The sequence below is a fragment of the Somniosus microcephalus genome, chromosome 27 (genome assembly GCF_052327205.1).
Source record: "Somniosus microcephalus isolate GS21.2 chromosome 27, FLI_Smic_1.0, whole genome shotgun sequence".
Lineage (NCBI taxonomy): Eukaryota > Metazoa > Chordata > Chondrichthyes > Squaliformes > Somniosidae > Somniosus > Somniosus microcephalus.
In genome coordinates, this window is record NC_141013.1 from 12,008,367 (window position 1) to 12,029,672 (window position 21,306).

Genomic DNA, 21,306 nt, shown 5'->3' on the forward strand with positions numbered 1-21,306 from the left:
TCCACTTTGTGCAGTCTTGGACCAGGAATTCCCAGGTGTTGATGGGGATGTCGCACTTTTTCAAGGAGGCTTTGAGGGTGTCCTTGAAGCATTTCCTGTGCCCACCTGGGGCTCTCTTACCGCGTCGGAGCTCCGAGTAGAGCGCTTGTACAGCAGGCACCTCAAAGCACTGGAGAGGTACCACCAACGCTGCCTCCGCAAGATCCTGCAAATCCATTGGCAGGATAGGCATACCAATGTCAGTGTTCTTGCTTAGGCCAACATCCCCAGCATCGAAGCTTTGACCACGCTCGATCAGCTCCAATGGACGGGCCACATCGTCCGCATCATACGAGACTCCCAAAACTTGTATAGTGCCTTGTCCTCTGTTCAACACACTTCAAACAATGACTGTTAATTCAAATAATGCGTCTAAACTACAACTGTGGTATAACCCAAACATGACGTAAAATCTGGTGAGATAGTTGAATACTGCTATGGATGTAAAGGTTCTTCCATTTTAGTATATTGAGCTTTCACATAAGGTGAACAAAATGAGAATCAAAATACCAACCTTTCAGTCTCCAGTGAAGGAAATGCAAGGACAGAGACACTGCTAGAAGGTACATTTTTTGTGCCTGGATGTGATCTTCTTACCAGAAAGAGTTCCATGGGCTTGTGTACCAAAAGGGAAGGAGTTCAGCAGCAGAATGATTGAAAAATGTATGTCAACATTTCATCATTAGAACACTGGATGATTGGGGAGTAGGTGGTACCATGGGTTAGAAACGGGCCTTTCACCTTTGGGTGCTGGGTTCACTGTCTAGAATGACATGAAGAATGACCATTTGGATAAAGAACCAGAGGGTGGGGCGATGCCCATTGGAACTGCACCCTGGCAAGAGCCAGGAGAGGAATGCAGGAAAAATTCAGATGGGGGAAAAATGAAGATAAGCCACCTAGAAAAAGGCAGAAAGATCAGGAGATGCAGAGGGAGAAGCCAACAGATTGAGAGAGAGAGAGAAGAGACAAGGAGATTGTTGTACAGATGGAGTTGGCAGCCCTTGCCAAATTGTTGGCTGGTTTCCAGGCCTGCCCAGTTTCTAAACCTCAGTGACACCATTTCTTTGTAATGCTCATCACTGGAAAGAGACAGAACATCAGCTTTCCAGTTGTTTGTTGAAAGGAGCACATAGAATTTTGAAAGCTGAAAAATCTTTCAGTACTTGGGGAGGAAATCTCCACCCGAGATCCAGAATCCCTGACAAGATGTCGGCTTTCTTGCCCCCACAGCAGGTGCACGGAGTGACTTGATCCCCATTAACACTGAAGCTGATATTCCAGACACATTCTCACACTTCCTCGTGGCCTAGTTTAAAAGAAAGCTGATCTGAGCTGATGCCTACAGTCTCATACAAGACCTCGCTGCGAGAGTTTCAGTTCGTAATCAATATCTCTTCTGCGGTAATAACAACAGAAAATGCTGGAAATACTCAGCAGGCCAGGCAGCATCTCTTCTGCGGTTATGGTCAGCTGTTTTTACATTGGCCTCAGTAGGGCTGCAAGTGTTGTGAGTCTGCAATGTACTCGTAAGGTTGGCCAACTCTGGTTAGACGTATTCCTGGCGGTTTCATCCCATGACCTCCTGTCTCCAACCGCCCCGCCCCCACAGTCTCGTCATTGGCTGCCCGACATGTCCATCCTCACGGTGCCCCGGCTACCTACGCCAATCAAAACGTGAATAGACTCTTCAACACTCAATTGGATGATTCTTGACTGTCAGTCAGATTATCCTTTTTTTTCCCCCCCATGTCTGATATTTTTTATCACGAGCAGAAGTGTCCTGGCGATTAGTCTTTGATTCTTGGAGACTCCAGGGCAATCGTGGAGGGTTGGCAACCTGATGCACACATGGCGATAACCACCATGCAAACTTGCCAGATTCGCTAAGGCTGGTTGCTGGGAAGGCTTCGTAAGCGGGACCTGTGCGTCCGGAGCTGGTGCTGCAAACACACGTCTAAGGCCAAGCAGCTACAGTAAGAACCATTTTATCAGCTCTCGATTATTGGAGGTGATTGGAATCCAGCTGTGGCACATGTTGTAAAGGCCCTTTATTCCCTAATTTTCTTCTCTTCTCTGAAGAATGCTGGCTCCTGTTAGGCTACCATTCCCCGGGCGCCAGTAGCCCTCTGTTACTTCGCCCAAGTGCCCCTTCGTGCGTGATCCCAGACAGTGAGTGTCAGCAGGATATTGGACGACGGAGGCCACCACAGCCCATTTAGATCCTGCTCCCACTCCACATCCGTGCACAAACCTTCTACAGCGATCAGAAGTGGGTGCTGTGGCTGGTTTCCCCCCTCCCTAAATAAAGAAAGACTTGCATTTCTATAGCGCCTTTCATGACCTCAGGATGTCCCAAAGCGCCTTACAGCCAATGAAGTACTTTTGAAGTATAGTCAGAGGGACTCTGAGGCCAATTGTAACATCGCCACACCTGGCTCAGTGCGGACTGGGGATTGTACCTGATCTGTATCCTTTAACTGGTAGAGTATATCTTTAACTGGTGGTATTGAATTAATTTAAATTAATTAAAGGGGTAAGTCATGCCAGGAGAGCCCAGCCCCATGTTATGCTCCTCTTGCTCTATGTGGGAATTCAGGGACGCTGCCAGTGTCCCTGACGACCACGTGTGCCAGAAATGCATCCAGCTGCAGCTACTAACGGGCCGTATTGAGGCACTGGAGCTGCGGATGGATGGGTTGTGGAGCATTCACGATGCTGAGAGGGTCGTGGATTACACGTTTGATGAGTTGGTCACGCCGCAGGGTAGGGCTGCACAGGCAGAAGGGAAATGGGTGACCACCAGGCGGAGCAATAGAAGCAGGCAGGTAGTGCAGGGGACCCCTGTGGCCATCCCTCTTTCAAACAGGTATACCAATTTGGATACTGTTGAGGGGGATGACTCACCAGGGGAAGGCAGCAGCAGCCAACTTCCTGGCAACAGGGGTGCTTCTGCTGCTCAGGAAGGGAGGAAAAAGAGTGGGAGAGCAATAGTGGTAGGGGATTCTATCGTAAGGGGAACAGATAGGTGTTTCTGTGGCCGTAGATGTGACTCCAGGATGGTTTGTTGCCTCCCTGGTGCCAGGGTCAAGGATGTCACTGAACGGCTGCAGGGCATTCTGAAGGGGGAGGGTGAACAGGCAGAGGTCGTGGTTCACATTGGGACCAATGACATAGGTAGGAAGAGGGACGAGGTCCTGCAGCAAGAATTTAGGGAGCTAGGTAGCAGATTAAAGAGTAGGACCTCAAAGGTTGTAATCTCTGGATTACTCCCGGTGCCACGTGCTAGTGAGTATAGGAATAGGAGGATAGAGCAGATGAATGCGTGGCTAAAGAGTTGGTGCAGGAGGGAGGGCTTTAGTTTCCTGGATCACTGGGCCTGCTTCTGGGGAAGGTGGGACTTGTACAAGTCGGACGGGTTGCATCTGAACCAGAGCGGGACAAATATCCTTGCGGGGAGGTTTGCTAGCACTGTTCGGGGGGGTTTAAACTAAAATGGCAGGGGGTTGGGAACCTGAGCAGGGAGACAGAGGAAAGGAAAACTGTGATAAAAGCAAAAGATAAGAAGGAGAAAAACAAAAGTGGCAGTCAGAGAAATCAACGGTTTAAATCTAACGTGGCCACAGTAAATAATAATTCTAATAGGTCTAAGAGCAGTAAAAAAACAAGCCTGAAGGCTTTGTGTCTTAATGCGAGGAGCATTTGTAATAAGGTGGATGAATTGGCTGCGCAAATAGAAGTAAACGAATATGATTTGGTTGGGATTACGGAAACGTGGCTCAAGGATGGCCAAGACTGGGAACTCAACATCCAGGGGTATTCGATATTCAGGAAAGATAGGCAAAAAGGAAAGGGAGGTGGGGTAGCATTACTGGTTAAAGAAGGGATTAATACAATTGTAATGAAGGATATTAGCTCTGATGATGTGGAATCTGTATGGGTAGAATTGAGAAATACTAAGGGGAAAAAAACATTAGTGGGAGTGGTATATAGACCTCCAAACAGTAAGGCGGAGGTTGGGGATGGCATTAAAAGGGAAATTAAAGAAGCGTGCAATAAGGGCACAGCAGTCATCATGGGTGACTTTAATCTACATATAGATTGGGCCAACCAAATTAGTAACAATACTGTGGAGGAGGAATTCCTGGAGTGTTTACGGGATGGTTTCCTGGACCAATATGTCGAGGAACCAACCAGAGATCAGGCCATCTTAGATTGGGTATTATGTAACGAGAAAGGATTGATTAGCAATCTTGTTGTACGGGGCCCCTTGGGTCGGAGCGATCATAATATGATCGAATTCTTCATTAAGATGGAGAATGAAGTAGTTGACTCAGAGACAAGGGTCCTCAATTTAAATAAAGGAAACTACGATGGTCTGAGGAGCGAGTTGGGTAGGATTGATTAGGGAATGGCACTCAAAGGGTTGACGGTGGATAGGCAATGGCAAACATTCAAAGACCGAATGGATGAGCTACAGAAATTGTTTATCCCAGTTTGGCATAAAAATAAAACAAGAAAGGTGACTCAACCGTGGCTAACAAGGGAAATTGGGGATAGCATAAGATCCAAGGAGGGGACATATAAATTGGCTAGAAAAAGCAATAATCCTGAGGATTGGGAGCAGTTTAGGAGTCAACAAAGGAAGACAAAGGGATTAATTAAGAAAGGGAAAATAGAATATGAGAGTAAGCTATCAGGGAACATAAAAACTGACTGTAAAAGCTTTTATAGATATGTGAAGAGAAAAAGATTGGTGAAGTCAAGCATAGGTCCCTTACAGTCAGAATCAGGGGAATTTATAATGGGAAACAAGGAAATGGCAGACCAACTAAATACATACTTTGGTTCTCTCTTCATAAAGGAGGACACAAATAACCTCCCAGAGATGCCGGGGAACATAGGGTCTGATGAAAGGGAGGAACTGAAAGAAATCAGTATTTGTAGGGAAATGGTGTTAGGAAAATTGATGGGACTGAAGGCCGATAAATCCCCAGGGCCTGATGGTCTACATCCCAGGGTACTTAAGGAAGTGGCCCTAGAGATAGTAGATGCATTGCTGGTCATCTTCCAGAACTCAATACACTCTGGAACAGTACCCATGGATTGGAGGGTAGCTAATGTTACCCCACTATTCAAAAAAGGTGGTAGAGAAAAAGCAGGGAATTATAGACCGGTAAGCCTGACATCAGTAGTGGGGAAAATGCTAGAGTCTATTATAAAAGATGTAATAGCAGAGCACTTGGAAAGCAGTGACAGGATCGGACAAAGTCAACATGGATTTACAAAAGGTAAATCATGCTTGACTACTCTACTGGAATTTTTTGAGGATGTAACTGGTAAAATAGATAAGGGAGAACCAGTGGATGTGGTGTATTTGGACTTTCAGAAGGCTTTCGATAAGGTCCCACATAAGAGATTAGCGTGCAAAATTAAGGCACATGGGACTGGGGGCAAGGTATTGACTTGGATAGAGAACTGGTTGGCGGACAGAAAGCAAAGAGTTGGAATAAACGGGTCGTTTTCCGAGTGGCAGGCAGTGACTAGTGGGGTACTGCAAGGATCTGTCCTAGGACCCCAGCTGTTCACAATATATATTAATGATCTGGACAAGGGAATTGGATGTAATATCTCTAAATTTGCAGACGACACAAAGCTGGGTGGGAGAGTAAGCTGTGAGGAGGATGTCGTGAAACTCCAGTACGATTTGGACAGGTTGGGTGATTGGGCAGAAACATGGCAAATGCACTATAATGTGGATAAATGTGAGGTTATCCACTTTGGTGGCAAAAACAGGAAGGCAGATTATTATTTGAATGGCAATAGATTGGGAGAAGGGGAAGTGCAAAGAGACCTGGGTGTTATTGTGCACCAGTCGCTGAAGGTAAGCATGCAGGTGCAGCAGGCGGTTAAGAAGGCAAATGGTATGTTGGCCTTCGTAGCAAGAGGGCTCGAGTACAGGAACAAGGATGTCTTGCTACAGTTGTACAGGGCCTTGGTGAGATCGCACCTTGAGTATTGTGTGCAGTTTTGGTCACCTTACCTGAGGAAGGACGTTCTTGCCATGGAGGGAGTGCAGCGAAGATTCACCAGGCTGGTGCCTGGGATGGCAGGAATGACGTATGGGGAGAGATTGTGTCGATTGGGCTTATACTCACTGGAGTTTAGAAGATTGAGAGGGGATCTCATCGAAACCTATAAAATTCTGTCAGGTCTGGACAGACTAGATGCAGGAAGGATGTTTATGATGGCCGGGGGGTCCAGAACCAGGGGACATAGTCTAAGGATAAGGGGTAAGCCATTTAGGACTGAAACGAGGAGGAATTTCTTCACCCAGAAAGTGGTGAACCTGTGGAATTCTCTGCCACAGAGGGCGGTGGAGGCCAGTTCATTAAATATATTCAGGAAAGAGTTGGATATATTTCTTGAGGCTAAAGGGATCAAGGGATATGGGGAGAAGGCAGGGACAGGGTACTGAATTTGGATGATCAGCCATGATCTCATTGAATGGCGGAGCAGGCTCGAAGGGCCGAATGGCCTACTCCTGCTCCTATCTTCTATGTTTCTATGTTTCAGTCACTTAGCATGTGGTGCATTCACTCCCTGATGTGAGATTATTAATAATATAGGTAATACGCAGAGTCCAGCAAGCCAGTCTCACTTTATAGAAAAGCAAAATACTGCAGATGCTGGAAATCTGAAATAAAAAGAGGAAATGCTGGAAAAACTCAGCAGGCCAGGCAGCATCTGTGGAGAGAGAAACAGAGTTAACGTTTCAGGTCGATGACCCTTCATCAGAACGGGAAAAAGCTGGAGATGTAACAGATTTTAAGCAAGTGCAGGGGCAGGAAAAGGGGGGAGGGGAGGAAAGAACAAAAGGGAAGGTCTGTGATAGGATGGAAGGCAGGAGAGATTAAGAGACAAAAGGGATGATGGTGCAAGGCAAAAGGAGATGGTGATGGGACAAGTTAAGAAACAAAAGATGGCTCTAGATGAAATGTAAATGGCACTGGCAGAATGATCGACAGCTGCCAGGTGAGAGAGAGAGAATAGAAAAATAAATGGAAAAAAAGATAGGGGCAGAGGTTATGATCTGAAATTGTTAAACTGTATGTTGAGTCCAGAAGCCTGTAAAGTGCCTAATTGAAAAATGAGGTGCTGTTCCTCGAGCTTACGTTGAGCTTCATAGAGATGTCTGAAATTCTTACCATATTTGCTGATGTAGTCACATAAGAACATAAGAATTAGGAGCAGGAGTAGGCCATACAGCCCCTCGAGCCTGCTCCGCCATTCAATAAGATCATGGCTGATCATCGACCTCAACTCTACTTTCCCGCCCGATCTCCATATCCCTTGATTCACTTAGTGCCCAAAAATCTATTGATCTCAGTCTTGTACATACTCATTGACAGTTAGTTAGTTAATTAGTTAAAGAATGGAAGACTTGCATTTATATAGCATCTTTCATGACCACCGGACGTCCCAAAGCACTTTACAGCTAATGAAGTACTTTTTTTTTGGAAGTGTAGTCACTGTTGTAATGTAGGAAATTATTATAGATATTAATAATTCTTTTGTCGCTACAGTTTTCTCCCCCTCTCCAAAGGTGTTGATTCATATTGGGATACAACTCCTTGGATGCTGGCTACCGTTCAGTATCTCACCAATTGACCATTCTTCATGTATCACCCAGAACAGTGAGTGTTGGAGGCTATTTGATTGCGGACAGCCTGATGTTCAGCTGATGTCCACCCACAGAAACTTTTTAGCAGGGGTTCATTGGATACTGGTCAAGGATGGGAACTCCAGCTGACATTTATTCCCCTCCCTAAATCAGTGATTCCGTGGCCAGTGACAGCACCCCACCTGTATCGATTTGTATGTGGGTTCAATGACGCCACAATCATGAAAGAGAATGACTTTTTATCTAAAGTGTGTTCAACTCAGTTAACAGCATTACAGGAGACACCATGCTAGAGAGCCATCTAAAATGAAACTAAAACTAAACTGCTTGTCTCTCACATGCCCTCTGCTGGTCAGGCATAAGTAATCAATCAGGCAAATATGCTGGTAAGGCATCATAATCAAACAGGCAAATACCATCACTATTTGCTGATATCATTACACCAACCTTAGCTGAGATTTGATTAGCCAACTCAACACACTCAGCCAAGGTGTCAGCCATGACTCAGTGGCCTCTGAGTCAGAAGGTCGTGGGTTCAAGTCCCGCTCGAGAGACCTGAACCCATAATCTAGGCTGACACCCCAGTTAAGTACTGAGGGAGTGCTGCGCTGTTGGAGGTGCCATCTTTCAAATTGAGACGTTAAACCGAGGCCCCATCTGCCCCCTCAGGTGGAAGTAAACGATCCCATGACACTATTTGAAGAAGAGCAGGGGAGCCCTGGCCAATATTTATTCCTCAATCAACATCATTAAAAACACGTGGGGTTACAAGAATAGGGTGGGATATGTGTTGGTGTAGGGGTTACGGGGATCGGGTGGAATATGTGTCGGTGCAGGCTTGATGGACCAAAATGGCCTCTATCTGCACTGTGGGGTTTCTGTGATTTCTGTGATTTCTGAGATGATCTGGTCATTATCACATTGCTGTTTGTGGGAGCTTGCTGTGCGCAAATTGGCTGCTGCATTTCCCTACATTACCACAGTGACTACACTTCAAAAGTGCTTCGCTGGATGTAAAGCGTTTTGGGATGTCCTGAGGTTGTGAAAAGTGCGATAGAAATTGACGTAAAAAAACTACTAGGCACTTGGTCTGAGTATTAAACAAGGTTTTAATCAACTGTTTTCCAACATGGAGATCTAGTTGTGTCCTTCACTAGTTCCTGTTAAAGAATGTCCTGAGCAAGCTGGGCCCATGCCCGAGTATTTATACTCTCCCTGGACAGCGCCACCAGCAGGCCGCCCAGTGTCGTTTCCACATGAATGACAAGATTCATGTCAGAAATCAAGTTCTTTCCTTTCACACACCATGAATCAAATTTGACTCATTTCCACATCGGGCAGTTAATTTACCAGCTGAGCCATTACAGGAGTTAATCTAACCATTTGGGGGTTTCTTTTGGTTCCTTTGTTTGCTAATCATATCAAGCATTGAATTTGGGCCCCAGTCTCGGTTTGCACAGTTCAGTGCTGAATGTTTTTGCCCAAGCGAAGCTGATTCCACAGAGCCCCACGTCACACAGTCCAGAGGAGAGGATTAAATTCCTCTGCTTTATAATTTAACAGGAACCACGTAAAAAAAATAAATCTGTGTAATTCAAGGAACAAAAATATAATCGGATGAGATGGAAATATTTTTGGTGCAGTGGAAGATGACATTGGACTTCAGGAGAAAGCTCCCTGAGTGATTTTGTTTCTTTTTGTGATAAAGCATCATTTTTTGAAGGGGGAGAAAGCAGTGTTTGTCTTGACTTACAGGAGATGTAAGCAGACACTCGCATCACTCGGGTTGTCACCTCCGCTCGGACATATTCTTGGAGGTTTCATCACATGACCTCCCGCCACCAATTGCCCCGCCCGATCAAATTGCTTTTTTCCCCCCATCTTCAATAATTTTACAACTAATCAGTGAAAGTTTTCAAAGAAAAAGCAAAAAAAAAACCCCCACATGATTTTATTTTTAGGATTTTTTTTTTGAGTGTTGCCCGTGGTGGTGTCCCGGGGATGAATCTTTTAATTCCTGGAGCAATCCTCAATGCCTCAGGGCACAGGCGATACGTGTCGGGCACGCGCTTCCAACGCAGTGGGGCATCCGGCGACAGGGCCGGGGGTGGAGGGGGGGTGCTGTCGGTGGGTTGGGCTGTCCGTCGGCGCGACTAACGGCAGCCAAAGAAAGGCTGAAGGGGCCGCACTCCGAGCTGGTCGGCCACAGGCCCCCTCCATGCCACTGGGTATGAAGTGGCCGTGACGTGCCAACGTGCTTACCAGCATTTGGTATTGCTGAAACAAAAGTGGTACTGTTTGTACACATAACAGAAATTATTGAGTTGTTTCACTTGAAAACTGTGCGCGAGCATGCGGTCTGGTCAGTTAGGCTCAGCCCAATATTGTAGTTAACTGATATACTCTTCAATTCAAAGTGGTTAATCCAAGAAACATCTGTGATTATAGTACTATACCGAATCTCAATTGAAATGTACTGCAATACCTCATTTGTAGAGGGTTCGGGTTCAATTTCAATCATGATGAGCCTTATCGAATCCGATATAGCTAGCATCTTCCAGCAGCTTTGCCCCAGACAGTTGCATTCATCAGATGGGATGAAATTACAGTCTGACACATGCTCCCAGGTGTACTGCCCAACATAAGGCTTTTTTTATTATTATTATTTTATATATACATACAGGGAGAAGACATGAACGTTTCCTGGTCAGGCCGCTCGACTTACAAGCGATGCACCGTAACAAGGTCATAGGGACGGCGCAGAGGATATACGACAGGGGGCGGTGGCTGGCAGAAAATAAGCCATGGAGGGGGCACTGTGAAGCGCCATTCACGGAGTACGTTATTTGTAGCTGGGACGCTTGATGCACTGGGCTCTCCATTTCACTCACGTCAGTGTAAGGAGCTGCCAATTGGACGGCAGGAATTTTCCTCAGCTAGGGAAGAGAGAAAATCAGAGGGACAGTTTGCCCCAGAGCCACCTGCACATTCAGCCCAGCATTGGCTGAGATGTTGGAGCAATGTTATTCATCCGCCCATATAAATGGTCCACATTTAAAATGGGAACTGCCCATATACAGATAATGAAGCAGTCCGTGCCCGCACACAACAAGACCTGGACAACATTCAGGCTTGGGCTGATAAGTGGACAGTGACGTTCGCGCCACATAAGTGCCAAGCAATGACTATCTCCAACAAGAGAGAGCCTAACATTGACATTCAATGGCATTACCATCGCTGAATCTCCCACTACCAACACCATTGGCCAGAAATTTAACTAGACCAGCCACGTAGATACTGTGGCTGCAAGAGCAGGTCAGAGGCTGGGTAATCGACGGTGATGCAACATTCGCCACTTGCCTGGATGAGTGCAGCTCCAACAACACTCAAGAAGCCCAATACCATCCAGGACAAAGCAGCCCGCTTGATTGGCACCCCATCCACCACCTTAAACATTCACTCCCTCCACCACCAGCGCACCATGGCTGCAGTGTGTACCATCTACAAGATGCACTGCAGCAACTCGCCAAGGTTTTTTCAACAGCACCTCCCAAACCCGCAACCTCTTCCACCTAGAAGGACAAAGGCAGCAGGTGCACAGGAACACCACCACCTCCAAGTTCCCCTCCAAGTCACACAACATCCTCACTTGGAAATATATCACCGTTCCTTCATCGTCGCTGGGTCAAAATCCTGGAACTCCCTCCCTAACAGCACTGTGGGAGTACCTTCACCACACGAACTGCAGCAGTTCAAGAAGGCGGCTCACCACCACCTTCTCAAGGGCAATTAGGGATGGCCAATAAATGCTGGCCTTGCCAGTGACACCCACATCCCATGAATGGATAAAAAAATACAGTTGTCACACTAATTGCATCATCCCACCAGTGGTGGTAGTGTAACGCCTCAGTTTTATGCTCCTCGGCATGTACTGTAGAAAAGTTCCTATGCTCCAATCAGCCATGTTTCACTTTTTAGCTGTAAATAATAATATAAAAGTAATAAAATTATATAACAATTAGGACAGAATGTATATGACTTGAAAATGGAGATTGAGTTACATCTGCACACCTATCTCAAATTACTTCCCGCCCTCTAACACTGCTTCACCTGAAGATTATACTTTGTCTTCATTCCCAGGTGCAATACCACAGATGATCGACTAGTATATAAAGCAGACGGTGCCTATTTTTGATAGAGTTTTCAGTGATTTGCCTGCACACTGCATCAGCTGGTCATTGTCCTCGCTGGAGAGATGGAGACTTAGAAGGGAGCAGATAGAGGTATTTAAGATTATTAAAAGCATGGACATCACAAAGAAAGAGATGGAGAGATAAATTTTCACCTTCACCGCCTGGGTGGTAATCTGGCTCAGCCAATCACCCGTCCTTTGTAGAGGGCATCCAATGCAATGAAAATCTGACATGATCTATAGAGGGCCAATGATCTGCTCCGCTATGTAACCACACAGACAGCGAAGATGAATATCTACCCCTGAGTTCTTGATGTGATAGGATTGTGTAGAACTAGGGCTCACCTATACAAACTGAGGAAGCGGGGGTTAAGATTGGATGTCCGAAAGACTTCTTTTTCCCCAGCGTGATTGACCTGTGGAAGATTACACTGGAGGGGACAGTGAAGACTGATTCTTTACAGTCATTCAAGAAGGCGTTCCTGGGAAACAATATGATTACATCATATCTAGATTACTACTGGATAAGAATTCATGGGTCTGGAGCCTCCTTGGACTTGCCTGATTGCCTAGGAGGGATCAGGGAGGACTATTTGCCAGAGACTCCTGAATTGATTGCAGGTCCTTTTCTTTTATTGCCTCTCCCGTGAGGTGTGGGGGCATGGCCAGTCCAGAGGGATGGAATCAGTCAGCGAGGCGAGCACTCGCAGGCCTTTTCTCATTCTGCATACATAAACAGAACTATCTCAGTGTTGGGTGTCAAGGTATTTGTCAAGTATTAACAAGGTGCCTCCCCACCCCCCTCCACGCCCCACACACAGTCATTGTGGGGAGCTGTAGATTGCCTTTAACAGGAACCACAACGTCTCAACCTTGACCTCTCCATGTGATGAGGAACTCTCTTATTTTGTGATAGTATTCAATATACAAACCTCATTTGTCTTCGACGGCGACAGAAAAGAATGAAAATAAAAAGGATTTGTTAATCATTATTTGCAAGTATTATTGCTCAAGAATGGGCTCGCATTTAAAAGAGAGAGAAGCTTCTCTCAGAGAACAGGATGCCCTTTGACCTCGGGGGTGCTGATTCATCCCTTTTCTCCTCCCACTATCTTCCTCCCCCTCCTCCCTCGATAATCCCTGGTTTGGGCTGAGCTGAGGTCTCCAGTGGTACGGGAGGTGGTTCAGATTACCATACAAGGTGGAAAACAATATGAAGCCGCCTCTTATTTGCAGTGGCTAATTGGGCAACGAGTCAAAAATAATTGGTGCCAAAGAGACGTTGCCATGGTGACCGTTACAGGAAACTGCCGTCCTGTCTAAATTGGCCGTCAATGTTGATTTGATCTTGTGAAGGTTTCACGGCCTGCGCAAAAAAGGGAGCTGTGACCTCACCATCCAGTTCTTCCACAAATCCCTCTGCTGCCAGCTGAGGCGTTTGATTGACAGCAATTTGCAGCAGCTGCCATTTGACCCCGCAGGCCCTCCGACACTTGAGGGAAGAGGACATTCCTCCGTGGATGATATCATGGGTATTATGGGCTGCCTCTTTTGACCCGTGCACGGCTGGGGCTCTCGGCCTTTCTTTTTGCAGTGCGGGACCACTGTGAATGCCTTCAGCTGCTTTGGGGAAGCAAATGCACAACCACCGCACAACAGTGCAGACAGAAAATAGTTAATTGGATCGCGGAGCCATGGCTAGACATTTAACCTTTTCACCAAAGCAAGCCTATTTCCCAATTAAATCCGATACTGGAGGCAGTTGGCAAAGTCATTCTAGTTTAGGAAGAATTCTTTCATGAATTTTCTCCCTTTTGTTCCCGAAGACAATGCCTTATGCTGAAGTCCAGTGCCACAGGCACCTGTAGCCCTCACCTACCTTGGCCAAGGGGTCCTTTATCATGTTTAAGCTGAAACAGCAAGCGCTGAGGGGCTTTACGACCGTGTCTCAGTGGGTAGTGCTCTCGCCTCGGAGTCAGAAGGTTGTGGGTTGAAGTCCCGCTCCAGGGAATTGAGCACAGAATCCAGGCTGACAGTGTAGAGGGAGCTTTACCCTGCATCTAACCTCGCCTCGGAGTCAGAAGGTTGTGGGTTCAAGTCGCACTCCAGAGACTTGAGCACATAAATCTAGGCTGACACTCCAGTGCAGTGTTGAGGGAGTGCTGCACTGTCGGAGGTGCTGTCTTTTGGATGAGACGTTAAACCGAGGCCCCGTCTGCCCTCTCAGGTGGACGTAAAAGATCCCATGGCCACTATTTCGAAGTAGAGTAGGGGAGTTATCCCCAGTGCCTTGGCCGATATTTATCCCCAACATAACAAAAACAGATTATCTGGTCATTATCACATTGCTGTTTGTGGGAGCTTGCTGTGTGCAATTGGCTGCTGTGTTTCCTACATTACAACAGTGACTACACTTCAAAAGTACTTCATTGGCTGTAAAGCGCTTTGGGAAGTCCTGAGGTTGTGAAAGACGCTGTATAAATACAAGACTTTCTTTTATCACAGCTGAACTTGATCTTTCCCTCACCCATAACGCCGCCTATATTTTGCAAAGGGGCCGGTGAATAGCAGTCAGGCGCGGAAAGCCTGACAAGATTTTCCCCCTCAGTATTCAAGGGGGTGGCGGGGGTTGGGGGGGGGTGCGGCATGCAGCCAAATTATAATGGCCCACTGCCCCCTCAGTACTGACCAAGGATCCAACCTGGGACCTCTATGGTCCGTCCCACACTGCGTGATGCCTTTACTTACTGAGCCACTGAGGTAGTCCTATTAAGTCAAGGTTTAAACTCTTTCACTGACTATGCATTTGCACGACAACTACAATGTCAGTGGGAACCAGTTTTGCTTCACACTGATGCTACAGTAATATTGTAAATGTAGCCTAAATCTGAATCCAATCAAGTGGACACCTGCAGGAGGAAGGCACACTGCATTTCACTCCAGAAGTAAGTTAGCACGGTGGCATAGTGGTTAGCACTGTTGCCTCACAGCGCCAGGGACCCGGGTTCGAATCTGGCCTCGGGCGACTGTCTGTGCGGAGTTTGCATATTCTCCCCGTGTTTGCGTGGGTTTCCTCCGGGTGCTCCGGTTTCCTCCCACAGTCCAAAGATGTGCGGGTTAGGTTGATTGGCTATGATAAATTGACCCTTAGTGTTAAGGGGATTACATACGTGGGGTTACGGGGATAGGGTGGGATATGTGTTGGTGTAGGGGTTACGGGGATCGGGTGGGATATGTGTTGGTGCAGGCTCGATGGGCCGAAATGGCCTCTATCTGCACTGTGGGGTTTCTGTGATTCTGTGATTAACTCTGGGTTCATCCAACTGAAGTTTAGCAGGAACCACTCTGCACCGAGTTTAAACTTGTATTGTAACTGCATCCCGATTGAATTCTGATGGGCTGGGAAGGACATTCTAACGACATAGTATTCCAGATACAGGTCTTGGCGGTGGTCTTCCAATTCCGCCCTTGGCAGCCCGCAATTTTCCGCTCGTGCACTCCAATGGGCGGAAAATTGTGGGTTACCGAGCGCAGAAGTGGAAGATCCTGGGCCCCATGTGTTACAAGGCTGTAACACACGGAGGTATTTACAGGACATCATTAATTGGGGGTGTGATGCTCAACTACCTTATGAGCATCAAGTCTGTTCAATCCATGTAGAGACTATAAGGGCTGACATCTTGCCAGTTGATAATTTCTCACATTGACATTTTTGGTGAACCTGTATCCAGAAGGAGTTCTACCCCCTGCGTTCTCCTCCATTCTCCATTCCCAGAGTTTTTCTTGCACCATGCGCTTTGCTGGGCCAAGAGGACAGTCAGAGACACGGTCCTAGATCTGACATCTGGGGCTGGGTTTTCATTGAGGAGGCGGGTAGGAGGCGGGACTACAACTTTTGGGGTTGTAGTCCCGCCTCCATCGAGTTGTGGCCAACCCACGCGATTTAGACTTGATTGACCTTGTTGAGCCCGCCCAGTGGGCTCAGCAGGCCAATTAAGGGCCACCCGGCAACAAGGGGCTGCTCTTTCAAAACTGAGATGAGGAGAAGCTTCTTCATTCAGGGGGTGGTAGGTTTGTGGAATTTGCTGCCCCAGAAAGCTGTGGAAGCTACATCATTAAATAAATTTAAAACAGAAATAGATAGTTTCCTAGAAGTAAAGGGAATTAAGGGTTACGGGGAGCGGGCAGGAAATTGGACATGAGTCTAGGTTCGGAATGGTCATGGCCCTGTGGGTAGTGGAGCGGGCCCAGGGGCCGTGTAGCCTGGTTCTGCTCCTACTTCTTGTGTTCTAATTCTGTGTTAGATTTCAGGAGATGGTTTTATTCCTGTTCCTGGCTGGGGTGGAGATTGCCTTTACAGAAGGTAAGTACTGTAGAAAATATAGGGACAGAGTGATCTCCTGGAAGAGTTTCGATCGCCTAGATGGGTCGGAGAGGAATTTCCCAGATTTTTTCTCCCAAATTGGCCATTGGGTTTTTTATCTGGTTTTTCGCCTCTCCCGGGAGATCACATTGGTTCGGGTGGGATGGAGAGTGATAGAAGATTTGAGGTTAGGATCAGATCAGCCATGATCTTATTGAATGGTGGAGCAGGCTCGAGGGGCCGATTGGCCTACTCCTGCTCCTATTTCTTATGTTCTTATGTTCTTAGGTGACGTCACAGATTAAAATTTCATCTGTCAAGTGCTTTTGACAGATGAAATATCAGCGTTTCACAGCTCTTTGAACCTGTCAAACACTGACAGTCTGTACTCCAGGTTAATTCTTTCCTCGCAGGACGATTTAGAGATCTCCCTGGAACAGAAAGCAGATGTCATTCTGCGTTCTGTGCCGGTGAGATGAGGGACTCCCGAGACCTGAAGGAAGGAAGGCTGTAAAGGTAAGTAAAGGTTAGTAGAACTTCTTTATGCACTTTACACAGACCAAACACACTTACCTCTGCACTCATGCACCCATCACTCACCTGAACACCGGACATCTCGACCCCTCCAAGCCCTTCATCCCGACGGCCCACCTCGCTAACTTGGCGTGGTTTGGAGCCGTCGGGAATCCCACATTTCAACAATGAAAATAGGGATTAGGCTAAAAACTGTCTGTTAACTACCTGTTAACAGGCAGTTAATTGGCACTAATCCCTTTTCTGCCTCGGGGAGGCGGGTCCCAGTGTGGGGCGGGTACCCGCCTCCTTTGAAACTGGCATGGAGGCGGGATGGGGTCGGGACCCCTGATTTCGGGATTTTAAACCCCCACACGCCTCCAATCCCGACTCCACGGCCCAATGAAAATCCAGCCCCTGATGTTCTGTGGCATTTTTGCAGAAGTGAGTAAGGTGATGCTCCCACTGATCTCCTCCCACCTCTTATTTCCTTGGAAGAAACTCCTGGAATCCCCTTGACCTTCCCCGAAGTGGCATGACTGAGACCAGGGACTCACTTTAACAATATTTCGAGGGCGTGTGTGGGGAGGGGGACAATGTAACTGAGGGTAAATGGTAGCTGGAGATTCACACTGAGCCAGTTTGCTGTGATAAATTGTAACAAAACTGCCTACCGCAGCACTAACTAGAGGTTAATTTTGAAGCTATGCATGTACTGTCTTGTATATAAAATAAAATGACTCCTGAACTGCTCTCCCGAACGCACTGACTTCGTGCTGGAGTTCCATGGCCGCCAACCGCCCTCGATATCTCGTCCATTCTTTATGTGCAAGTGATGACAGCTAAGTCTCTTTGATATAAATGTAATGGTTCAAGACCTAAAGCAATGTAAGAAGGGGAGGGGAACAAGACATTTAGCAAGCACAACTGACAAAGAGATATTCCTTTGAAAGAATATTTTGCTCGTGAAGTGTAATTTGGCTTTTTTTGTATCAAAAGCTAAAGTTCATGCAGCGAAAGAGAATTAGACCAAAATGTGCGAGAAAAGCAATCAAAGAAAAGATGAATTCAGTAAAAGCGTGGTCGAGATTGCTGGGTTTATACCACGGCAACAGTGTTGGCTTGGTGAGATAACGCCATTTTAAAATGATTTTTAGGGAACCATTTGGGATTAGCAGAAAAAAAAATGGTGGTATCAGCTGCAGTTGCTGATTCTTGCCAGAGTATGGTTCCACCGTTGCCAGCCATCCTCCAGAACCTCAGCCATAGTAACGCAGTAACATTAGGATCAGGAGGAGGCTGCTCCACCGTTCAATTAGATCATGGCTGATCTGTACCTCAACTCCATCTACCCGCCCTAGCTCCATATCCCTTGATACCCTTACCTAACAGAAATCTATCAATCTCAGTCTTGAAAGCTCCAATTGTGCTAGCACCCACAGCCTTTAGGGGGAGAGTGTTCCATATTTCTACCATCCTTTGTGTGAAAAAGTGCTTCCTGATTTCGCTCCTGACTGTCTGGCTCTAATTTTAGATGATTTTCCCTTGTTCTTGATTCCCCCACCAGAGGAACTAATTTCTCTGTATCTACCCTATCAAATCCTTTTAACATTTTAAATATCTCTGATATCGTTCCTCAATCTCCTATACTCAAGGGAATACAAGTCAAGTTTATGCAACCCAGGTGGCCATTCTTCATGTGCTGAGTCAGATCCTGCCCACACCCAACATCAACGCACATGCACTTTCCAGCAAGGGTCACTGGGAGTTGGAACTTGGCTGATAGCTTTGGATTGGGGAAGGAAAAGCCAACAGCAGAGGTCCCTGGCTTCGACCTCCCTCGAAGACAGTGGACAGCGCTCAACCCAATCTGCACAGGGCATGAACGATGTGGCCACCTGCTCCACAAGTGGAAGATGAGAGACGACCCGAAGTGTGAGTGTGGCCATGAGACGATGGCTAGCACTCAGGGTCCTGTTAACCAGGCCCGTATCAGTGGCGATGGAGAGCACTCAGGGTCCTGTTAACCAGGCCCGTATCAGTGGCGATGGAGAGCACTCAGGGTCCTGTTAACCAGGCCCATATCAGTGGCGATGGAGAGCACTCAGGGCCCTGTTAACCAGGCCCGTATCAGTGGCGATGGAGAGCACTCAGGGTCCTGTTAACCAGGCCCGTATCAGTGGCGATGGAGAGCACTCAGGGTCCTGTTAACCAGGCCCGTATCAGTGGCGATGGAGAGCACTCAGGGTCCTGTTAACCAGGCCCGTATCAGTGGTGATCGATAGCGCTCAGGGTCCTGTAAACCATGCCCACATCACATCAACCTGCCCACTAAGATCTGTTGCTGGGGGCACCTTATTTCCCCACTCAGCATCTCAGGAGGCCATCGAATGGATAGCCAAACTAGACATCCCATTATAAGCGTTTCCCGCCATACAAAACAACAACAAGGTACTGAGGCCAATTGCATTGTCTGAGCTGTTGCCGCCGGATTAAATTTGTTAACTCAGCACAGTCCAGTTTCAGAACCAGGAACCTTCTGGTTTAGTTACGCACTGGTTAGTTTAAATTAGATACAAAAATGAAAGATTCAAAATGGCCTCCATCTATAACAAGGCTCGGTAAATGGAAAAGTTAGCCCGTGGCAACAGTCTTGAATCACTGCCACTGCCAATAATAAGGAAACATTTCCTGCTTCAAATTGTCTCAGCAGGTTTCTGTGAAGTTTGTTCTCTTGGCCTATTTTACTACCTTCAATACTCTGCGATTGAGTCACAGGAGGTCTATTTTAAAATGTGTGTATCACACTGAATTTCTATAATCACCAGTTCCAATTTGCCAGGTTAATTTATGGTATTACGCAGATTTATGTAACCAAATGAATGGCGGGGACAGAGAAACATAAACATGAAACTACAAGCAGAGAACAATCTCAGGCAAGGGAGGTTAGATAGAACAGTGAGAGATTTAAGACTGCCAAAGCACTAGACAACACTTATGGGGTAAATGGGAAATGATAAGGACTGCAACAAGTGGAATAATTAAGTACGCACTGGTCACAGGGTTGATGTAGACACAGTTGGCCAAAGCGCCCCTGGGCTAGGAAGGGGAAAAATCAGCTAAGGTTCCTGCCCCTGATTGTTATTCCATGGCCCCTGGAAAATGCATGTGCTTGGCTGTCAAGTGAGGGCTGTGATGCCCCATGTGTGAATATCTCAGTATCTAGAGAATAGCCAGTTAGTGAAGTACCGAAGGATGGCCAGCACCATTAGAACCATACCCCAGCAAGAGCCAGCAGCTTCAGTAGAAGAGAGAGAAAAACGGAATGCAATAATTACTGAAAAGGTGGGTAAATTCACATTGAAGCTGAATGGCGATAGTCCACCTAGACTTCAGGTTTGCTGTGGTACTACAACACTTGAGAAACAGAAGGGACAGAAAGAGCAAGGACAGAGAAGGGGAGGGGTTCAAAAAGAAACAGTCCCTCACCAACAAGGGAATTCAGTAAACAGCCTGCATTTACCTAGCGCCTTTAACGTAGAAAAACATTCCAAGGCGCTTCGCAGAAGCGTAATCAAACAAAATTGACACAGAGCTGAAGGAGAGGAGACTAAAAGCTTGGTCGAAGAGGTAGGTTTTAAGAAGGTTCTCAAAGGAGGAGATTGAGGTGGAGAGGCGGAGATGTTTAGGCAAGGAATTCCAGAGGTTATGGCCGAGAAGGCTGAATGCACCACCGCCAATAGTGAGGCAAAGACCAAAGTTGGAGGAACGCAGAGTTCTTGGAGGGTTGTAGAGCTGGAGGAGGTTCAGGAGATGGGGAAAGGCAAGGCCATGAAAGGATTCAGTATTACTGGACACAATATTCCAAATTATGCCTAACCAAGGTCTTGTACAAGGACACTATAGTGCTTTTAGTTACATATTATTTTTGTAGCAATATATCCTAATACTCCATTTTCTTTTGCTGTAGTCGCATAGCACTGCTTGCTGCTGACACTGGGCGCCTCAGATAGAAACTGTTCCAGCCCCCAGCATTAACATTCCTCACATTGTAAATGGAAAGTGCGAGGGGAAGAAAATGGAAGAACGGCTACACTCTCTGCAGCTTCGAGCTGGGCAAAGGATTACAAGCGGCATCATAAAACCAGCACTGTCCTGGTGTGAAATAGACAGCAATTTGTAGATTCCTCAGACATGACTCATAACAGCGAGGAATGCGTGGCTTATTTCATTGCATTCTCAGTTGAAGAATCCAAAAGGATTGTGGATTCAGTGGGGGGCAGAATGAGAGAACTAGGGACAGGAATAGTTGAAAAATGGTGATCTGGATCCTAAAGTGGAGCCATGAATGATGGAGTGCGTGAATGGCCTTTTCTAGTTTTTACATTTACATGTTGAGTTGGGACGAGTGGGGTGGGTGGAGGGAAGGACATAGACCAAGCATGAAAACATAGAAACATAGAAGATAGGAGCAGGAGTAGGCCATTCGGCCCCTCAAGCCTGTTCCGCCATTTA

General features: G+C 46.8%; 2 long non-coding RNA genes across 3 annotated transcripts in view; one reads left to right on the forward strand and one right to left on the reverse strand.

Moving 5' to 3' along the window:
* LOC147099972 (uncharacterized) overlaps positions 1–21,306 on the reverse strand; it is a 144,357-nt gene that overhangs the window by 78,307 nt on the left and 44,744 nt on the right. The gene's annotated exons all lie outside the window — the stretch shown is intronic.
* Positions 1,681–12,907, forward strand: LOC147099973 (uncharacterized). Its single transcript, XR_015073787.1, has 2 exons — positions 1,681–2,015; positions 10,407–12,907. It is a non-coding gene; the product is annotated as an uncharacterized LOC147099973 (long non-coding RNA).